Source organism: Petromyzon marinus, chromosome 69, assembly GCF_048934315.1.
Source record: "Petromyzon marinus isolate PM22_M1 ecotype Great Lakes invasive population chromosome 69, UKy_Petmar_22M1.pri1.0, whole genome shotgun sequence".
NCBI classification, from domain to species: Eukaryota; Metazoa; Chordata; class Hyperoartia; order Petromyzontiformes; family Petromyzontidae; genus Petromyzon; species Petromyzon marinus.
The window spans coordinates 885946-893629 of NC_133735.1; positions in this window are offsets into that span (position 1 = coordinate 885946).

A 7684-nucleotide genomic window follows, 5' to 3' on the forward strand; every position below is an offset into this window, starting at 1 on the left:
TTGTTACTGGCAAAGGAGGTCTCATAATGTAAATGCTCACCCCGAGCCCTCAATACTCTGATAGTGCGCTGTTTTTGAGTTGTACGCCTTTTGGCGTCTCCTGGTCCAACACCAATGGAGACTAGGCTCTAAAGAAAGCCGTCTCGGGTGTGGACTAATCAAATTCAAGGACAGTGCATATTATTATTATCAGAGTTGTCTTTTTTGTTTGAATTTTGACTGTTTGTGTTGTGGTTATTGCAAACATGATGCCTTGAATAAAGGTGTCAGTATTTGTGCCAGTTAAAAGGGTAAAACCTATTCCTATATCTTGTTACTGGCAAAGGAGGTCTCATAATGAGTTTAACTTATTCTTGTAAAAAACACGAGGACACGAACAACAGTTATGACTGCATGGATCTGAATTCAACATTCTAAGCATTAAAACAGTGAACGAGGTAGTGTGCTTACACAGTAGGCAAATCCATTCCTAAACACCCGTAATAAAAATGGTGTGGGAGATAGGGGGGGCACTGAGCGCGTTGCGACAGGGGTATTGAGTGATCATAAACTTCACTGCACTGGCGAGTGTGAGGTTATTCACGGGTCCCCAGCACCGTCTGAAAAAGAGCTTTCGAGCTCAGTGGTCCTTACCTGGGGAAATGCAGCTATATTTATATTTACTGGTTTCAATGAGTAGAAGGCATGGAGTGTACTTTCATCTGCAAAACGTCGGATCATATTGAGAGAAGAAGATGACAAGTCATTGATAAAGAGAAGAAATAATGTCAGATTTGGCACGGTACATAAAATACAGAAATTAATATCTGGTTCAAAATATTTTTTTCTGAAGCTATCAACAGAAGATGTGTACAGGATTAACTGCACGTGTGGCAAATGGTATATTGGGCAACTAGGACGAATGATCAGCACGAGACTAAAAGAACATCAGAGAAATATTAAATTCTCCCAAATACAAATGTCAGCAGTAGCAGAACACGTCTGCCAACAAGGATACTCAATTGATTTTGATAATGTTGAAGTTCCGTACAAAACTAGCTACTGGCCAAGACTAATTTTATCATCCATCGAAATTGAAAGAATTAAAAATGATTTAACCGTTTGGATATCCACCGCTAAGTGCTGCGTAGAAGCTAATCATAAAATAATACATAGGGATTACCGTTCGTATGACTATTTTAATATACAATAGACAGGAAGGACAAGATCAAAGGGCTCGTATTATGCTTCTTGCATAATGTACGTTCACTCATTAATCGCATCCCCCCTCCACTTGGCGCATGAACGCAGAAGTGTGTTCACTACATCTACGCCTCTATATAAGAAACGAAGCAGTTAGACTTCTCCACAAATGTGGCTGTCGCCTGACAAGGCTAGTTGTAATTACTGAAGAAACCTCGTACTCAGATTGTACATGTTGTGGCTCGGCTCTCCAACACACCTGTGTGCTGTACTAGTGACGAATTGGCTTGTTATGTTTTCGTGAAAACCATTGCTAGTTCACTGTCGGGTGGTGGCGGGTTTTAATGACGCATATATTTACACTATCTAACAAAAAAACCCCTCTATTATGGAGAATAAATAATGTTGGAAACAAATCATGACCGTGAAAGGTGGCGTCGGCTTCGGGAGGCCTGCACCCATCAGTGGATTAAGTCAACCGATGATTTATGATTATACGTCCAACGTTGTAACGTAACACGTTGATATGCACCTTTGCACTCACATTACAAGCCGCCACACATTTATGAACAATTGCGAAAGGTTTTGCAAATGCATGCGTTGTGGATGCGTAAGTGGCCAGATCAGATTAGCGGGGGACTTCATGGGTAAATTTAGCATTACAAGGTGAGTGTAACTGCTGCAGAGGAGAATATCCTGTTCTCTACGGTTCTAACCTGGTTAAACAAAATCAAAGTGTTTAGACGGTCAATAGAGAGTGTGTTATGCACATGCACAGCCCTGTTATTTCCACTGCCGGATGAGACTCTACTCATAGCTTTCAGATCACATACTTCACCCCACTCGTCAGTGCGGTTTGGTGAAGACAGGGATCACAGGCGTGGCAGCATTTAAGCACATTACTAACATGGATGTTCTCCATTTCCCTCCGCTGGTCGCGGCATAACCCCGTACCTATAATGCATGTAATGCATGATGATCGTCCATTCAAACGCCATTCCTGCCTATACTCTTCTTCAATTTACGAGAATTGATAAGATGTCGAACGCTGGTCGATTTAGTCACAGGCGAATGTGTGTGTAATGTCATTTGTAATAACGTTCAAGATGGGTTTCAAACATAACACACATTTAGTCGAGTCGTTCTTTTCACTGGAATCATTCCAGGAGCAGAATTTAATATTTTGAGCCACCCACATTTTTAATTATTTAGATTATTTCATTTTTAACCTATGAAAGGTCATATCTGGATGTTTGAATGCTGCTCAAACCGAAAATAATCCATATAATGTCCCCACATAGCAGCCACAGATTTTTATGGAGATGTGCTATGACCAATGTATCGGAGTGTACACCCTTTCTGACATGACTTTCCAAACTAACTTTCCCTCCTGATGCTGTGGTGAGTGCACACCGGCCACTAAAGTGTGGCTGTAGATACGATTCGAAAATCCACCAATGTGTGTTAATGGGGCAGTGACGTGGAAGAGCAAGAGACAGGTTTGCTTCCAGTGGTCTTCCTTATTAAGTATGAAAACGTAACAAATGTCATCAATATAATAATAGGGGTTTTCCCCTTTTTTCTGGCAACAAAACTGAAACCTGTTTACAAGGATTCATGTTGCTGCATTATCCACAATACCTGCAGTCAAAATGCAAACAAAAAACATACTCTGATAATATATGCATTGTCCTTGAAACTGATTGGTCCAAACCAAGGGACGGCTTTCTTTTGAGCCTCGACCCAATTGGTGCTCGACCAGATGACGCCAAAAGGCGTACAGCTCAAAGACAATGCACTATCAAAGTAATGAGGGCTCGGGGTGAGCATCTACATCATTAGACCTCCTTTGCCAGTACAAAAACGTAATAATAGGGGTTTTCCCCTTTTTTTCTGGCAACAAAACTGAAACCTTTTTTGACAGCAGGTATTATGGTTAATGCAGACATGAATCCATATAAAAAAGGTTGTAGTTTTGTTGCCAGAAAAAAGGGGAAAAACCCTATTATTACATTTTGGTACAGGTGTAGTGGGTTCACGGGACACGGAGACGGTGGAGTAGAGGCAGCAACTATTTATTTAACATGACAAGGGTTACACTGGAAGGGGTAACGGCCCCTTCACCCGTATACATGCTGGGACACCGTCTAGGCTATCTAGCCTAACTCCTGTGCTTACAGTTCCTCCAACTACAGGCGCTAGCGGAGGCTATCTGATCTGGCCCTGGTCAAGCACAGATCACGGCACCCCACCAACCAGACCGACCGTTAAAAGGGCTCCGGCTCGGAGGCTCTGGGGCCACACCACTGGCTTACCCTGCCGGCCCTTAAAAAGGACTGCGGTCAGGGAAGTCCCAGGGTCTATCTAGCCGGCCTTCCTTCTTCACTGGTTCTTCATTATTGGCCCCAACACACTGCCCCGAGCCCTCTGGCTCCCCGCCCTTTATACCCATACACTACTGAGGGCGGGGCTATAGCGGACGTGGTTGTAGCCACCAAGGTGTGGCTGTGTGTTACCTTCCCACACTGTGTGTTTCCCTCCCACAACACGCCTATACAGGCAAAGGAGGTCTAATGATGTAGATGCTCACCCCGAGCCCTCATTACTTTGATAGTGCATTGACTTTGAGCTGTACGCCTTTTGGCGTCATCTGGTCGAGCACCAATTAGGTCGAGGCTCAAAAGAAAGCCGTCCCTTGGTTTGGACCAATCAGTTTCAAGGACAATGCATATATTATCATAGTATGTTTTTTGTTTGCATTTTGACTGCAGGTATTGTGATTAATGCAGACATGAATCCTCGTAAAAAAAGGTTTCAGTTTTGTTGCCATAAAAAAGGGGAAAAACCCTATTATTACATTTTGGTACTGGCAAAGGAGGTTTAATGATGTAAATGTCATCAAATTGGCAATAGAACGGTGCTAAGTATCCTCCCGGTCAAAATAGCAGCAGCAATGTTAGAAACGACAGTTAAATGATCCGAGCCAAGATGTCAATTGGATCATCACTGAGCATCATGCAGATAAACATTGAAGGGATATCCCATGAAAAAAGTGACTACCTCACAAAGGCGCTGAAAATCGATGCTATTGAAGCGATCGTGCTCCGATAAAAAAAAAAAACCCATGGAGGATGAGGGTGACTGTTTCAAGCTCAATTAATACATTGCCGTTACTGAAAAATACAAAGGCCAAGCAGACGTCGGAGATGTTCGTCAAAAGTGTGACTAAAAACAATAACATCGTCCAAGTAAATGAGACAAGTGTCCCACTGTCGGTCGGCCAAGACAAGCTCCATCCATGCGCGTGAGGTGATATGCGTCAGCCACCGAAACCTTGTTCAACTTGCGGAAATCAACGCAAAATCTAAGGTTACCGTCCTTTTTCTTGACAAGCACAATTGGCACGCCTCAAGGGCTATTGGACGGTGAGATAATATTGGCGGCCAGCATGTCGTTGACCGCCCGCCGTACGCGCTCCTTCACCACCGGACTCAACCGGTGCGAAATCTGACGAATAGGACCAGCCTCACCCACATCAATATGGTGAGACAAAAGGGACGTATGGCCTAGATCGAAATCATTTTTACTAAAAACGTCTGAAAACTCACATAAAAGTGAACGCAATATGTTCCGCTGCTCAAGAGACAAAGACAAATTCTCCCTGCATAATTCGGTGACAGGACAGGAATGAGCCGCCCCCACCAATCACTGTGGCTCACCCTCGTCATGTTCAGAAAAAGCGGTGGTGGCATGAGCCAATTCCGTACCAGCGGGAACAACAACCTTGTCCAACCCCCCATTAAGAACCTGCAAGAATGGGGCTTGCTTGGAGCGCAGGATCGTCTGTGCGCCTACAAGCGCCAGACCTCGGATCGCAGTATTAGATGGGGTCAGAAGGACCCCAGCTGCCGAATCAACACAAGAATTTGGGATCCCGGTGGAATCTCGACCGTGATATCAACCAGGGCTTGCATGGTGGCGCACAACGGCGATGGCAAAAAAAACAACATCTTGCGACCCGAGGGCATTTCCAAGCAGCCCTGATCCACCAGGATCTTAACAGGTATCCTCCTAAGGAAATCAGTGCCCAACAAGCAGGGCATAGCCAATGTCCCAAAAATCAAAACCGGTCAAGATACAGTAACATCCCCTTTTGCAATACCGGTTTCCACCTGGCCAATGATGTACATGCTACCAACATATGTGTCAAAGGCCGGACGGAAATGAGAAACATGAATCGATAGTAATTGAAAGATCACATCTGAAATAATTGTAGCGGAAGCCCCCGTGTCCACTAGGGCGCGAACGTCCACTCCCTGAATCGAGCCGGGCACCGCAGAGGATCCCGCAGCCGCCACAACCACGCGACACACTAATTTCTTCCATTGTGTCACCGAATTAGGCCAATCCTTAGTGACTGAGCTCGAACGCAAAGTGTCAACATATGATTCGCGTTGTGAACGAATGCGCCCCATGTCATGAGATGCCTGAGGTTGTGAAATGGGCCGGGCGGCCGACGCATACCGACTCGCCTGTGGGGGAGGAGGTTGGGCCGTAGGAGAGGCAGCAGCAGCCGGAGCGGCAGCCAAAGTCCGGCAATCCTTCGCGAAGTGCCCCAGCCGGCAACACCTGAAGCAGGTCATGGGTGGTCGTTGTGCTCCCCAGTCCTCACGCTGACGTGATCTGTCGAATCCTCGGCGACGTGCAGCGTTGCCCCATCTTCGATCCCACCAAGGAACGGCAGCAGCGAGATCACCTTCCGAAGCTGCGTCCTCAGGCAGAATCTCCATGACCTTAGTCGATGACCAACCTTTCGGCTCCCCTTCCCGACTAGGGTCACCCATCCATGCAGACATTTGAGACCACCGCTTCAGGCTTTCGTGTGCGTGAAGACATCTGGTGGCCCATCGGGACGACTGCACATTGTGTCCACACGTAGGCAAAACCACCGCCATGTCCCTCGCCAGAGCCAACATACACTCCATGACCAACGAGTCAAGGGCCTCTTGTTTCACGTCGGGGTAGGTGGCCACAGCCAATGCCATCAGTGTGCTACGGTAGGCGAGAGGTGACTCGGAACTCCCCCGCCTACGTTGCATAAACTTTCTTCGATTGTAGGAAGGTGGCTCGTAGACTTCAGCCATCTCGGCATACGCACCTTGCAACATATTCTTCTTCTCTGGGGAAATCGACCTGAACACAGCTAGAGCGTCGCCATCCAACACGGTCTGTAGAGCGACCAATGCCCTCTTCCTCCGACCAATGAACCGAGCGGAATGCCACTTCGAACCTCCAAGCGAAGGTGCTGCAAATTCTTTAACATGCGGGAGCCGTCGGGTGCGCTCAACACCGCTCCGCCCAACTTCAGCGGTGGCCCCCGCCGGTAACATGCCACGCGGTCCCCTTAAAAATGGCGGGCTCTGACCGCACCCTTGCCGTGCCATGCAAGGTGGCGGCATCCCGTGGCGTGCGTAATGGCGAACGTCGTCTCCGCAGTCGAACCTTTCCGAGGCTCCGGCCCCCTAGCCTCTGCTCGTTACCCCCTGGCAATGCTTCAGGTGGGTGCGCCGCCACCGTAGACGACGCGATGAGCGACGCCAGCTGGAGAATCACCGTCCGCAGTGAACCAAGCTGCTCTTCCACCCTCTCCCGGCCGTCCTCAGGCCCACTGCGGCGGAGATGCCGCATCTGTGCCGCCCGCCTCCAGTGCGGCGACCTCACCAGCCGCGGCTCTTGGGACCAGGACCACGGATCCCGGGGTCGGCAGGTCCTGGGTCCCCGCATCCTCGACGTCGTCGGAAGACGCAACAGGTGGGTTCTTCTTCTTGAGATGCTTAGACATTTTCCACACGAGTAGAATATTCTTGTCTCTTGAAGGACCACTTCTGACTCCGATGTAGTTAGCGACTCACACGGCGACTCTTGAACGGTGCTTATTTTTTAACTGAATTACTGCACAGTTCCGCTCCTCTGGGTTATTTACTTTTATCAACTGCCGTGGACGAGGCGTTCTCTCCGTTCCACCGTCGAGGATCGCCACTCTCTCTCTCCGATCCCGCCGCTGGCTGGCGGCGTGCCGGGGAGAAGAGGTGAGCTCTGCCGGGGATCCGCCACGTGGCCGATGGCGAGGAGAGGATGAGCAGTGACGTGGTCTGGACCCGAGGCTTCCAACATCGGCCGTGAGTCCTCCACTGCCTCTGCTTACATTCCTCCCGGCGGAGCTGAGCTCTGCCTCTAGCCACGCCCCCTCGTAGAACCTTCCCAATGGTTCCCGAACATCCCCTCCAACTCCGCCCGTCACCTTTGGCCCAGATGTCATCCCCTCTCAGGATTGGATATCGATTACCTGATAGTGCCCGTACAGTCACCCCCTGGCACTGACTAGATGGCGCTCTCTCATTACACTAATGTACTGGATTTAACTGAATCGCAGACGTACTTCTTGGAGGCAACACATTTATTGATAGCAACACCAAGCAATAACTGCCCCATTACCAGATAA